This window comes from Asparagus officinalis, chromosome 4 (genome assembly GCF_001876935.1).
Source record: "Asparagus officinalis chromosome 4, Aspof.V1, whole genome shotgun sequence".
Lineage (NCBI taxonomy): Eukaryota > Viridiplantae > Streptophyta > Magnoliopsida > Asparagales > Asparagaceae > Asparagus > Asparagus officinalis.
The window spans coordinates 113,730,621-113,732,021 of NC_033797.1; positions in this window are offsets into that span (position 1 = coordinate 113,730,621).

Consider the following 1,401-nt stretch of genomic DNA (forward strand, 5'->3'; position numbering starts at 1 on the left):
TTATAAATTCTTAGTGATGCCGTTTGGTGTGACTAACGCACCAATGACATTCATGAACCTGATGAATCTGGTATTCTATGATGTGCTGGACAAGTTTGTGGAAGTCTTTATTGATTGTAAAACCCCGAAAATTTGAATATAGTGTGATAAATAATTATAAATATATTATATAGTGAAAATAATGTATTTTGATATTTGAGTATGATAGGAATTGATTTGAGATCAATTCAATGTATATTTGTGAATATATGAGTGTAAATACACAAAACATGCACAAAGGCAAATAGTGAGAATCTGAGAATTTTGACCAGTTGAGAGTTTCTATATTTTGCACACTGATTCAGTTAGAATATGAAAATGTGTATAAGACCAAAGTTGTAGGTCTCTTCAAGAGCTTTCCAACGAATCTTAGATCACCTCATTCTGACATCATATGAGAAAGTTATAGCCTTTTCACCGAACCCCAGTCTGAGAATGACCCAGGAACCTGCGCAGTCGACCGCCGTGGTCGCTGCGGTCGACCGCGCAGCGAACCTGGTTCTGCCAGTTCAATTTCGGGTCAGGTTTTGTTTATACCAAACCCGGTTGTTACCCCCACTTATATATGCTCGTTTTGAAGCTCTCAGAACCCTCTTTTAACCCCGCCCCCCCCCCCCCTCTCTCTCCTCTCAAACCCTAGCTCGGATTTTGGCGTTTTTAGGGCGTTTCGAAGGATTTCGGTGGGGTTTCGCGATTCAGATTGAAGGAGGATCGTTTTTGGGTGTTCATCAACCCCCCTCAGGCGAGTGACATCGCCCCAGCCCTTCACCCACGTTTTTACGAGTTTTCTAATGATTTCAATAAGTTTATTGAGCCTAAATCATTATTTTGTGTAGATAGATGGATCTTTATGATATGAGATGTAAGAATCAAGTATTTTAGTTTTCAAATGCTCACCAACGATTTTGGTTAAAGAGATCTGATCTGAAAATGGTTTTAAAAGAGTAAATTTCTGTTTTTATTGAATAAATAATATTTAAACCATGTTTATATATGTTTAGGGATCTTGGTGATGATTTTGTTTACATGCTAGAAGTTATTATATGATGATTCATATGTATTAGAATGTGTAATATATTGTTTGGAAGCATGGGTGTATTGTTTGGATCGATTTCGAAGCAGAACAGAAACCTGGGAAAAGCCCCTGTTCGTTTCGCGGTCGACCGCGCGTGACGCGGCGGTCGACCGCAGGGCGTTCTGTCGAGCAGGATGCCTCTGCCCTATGCGCGGTCGACCGGAGTGGTCTCTGCGGTCGACCGCCGCACTGTTTGTGCATATATTCGTGTTGGTTGTGCATTTTATACGTCCGAGGGGTCGCCTCGATTACTGTCATCTACACTAAAATGAAGTGACTTGTCGATA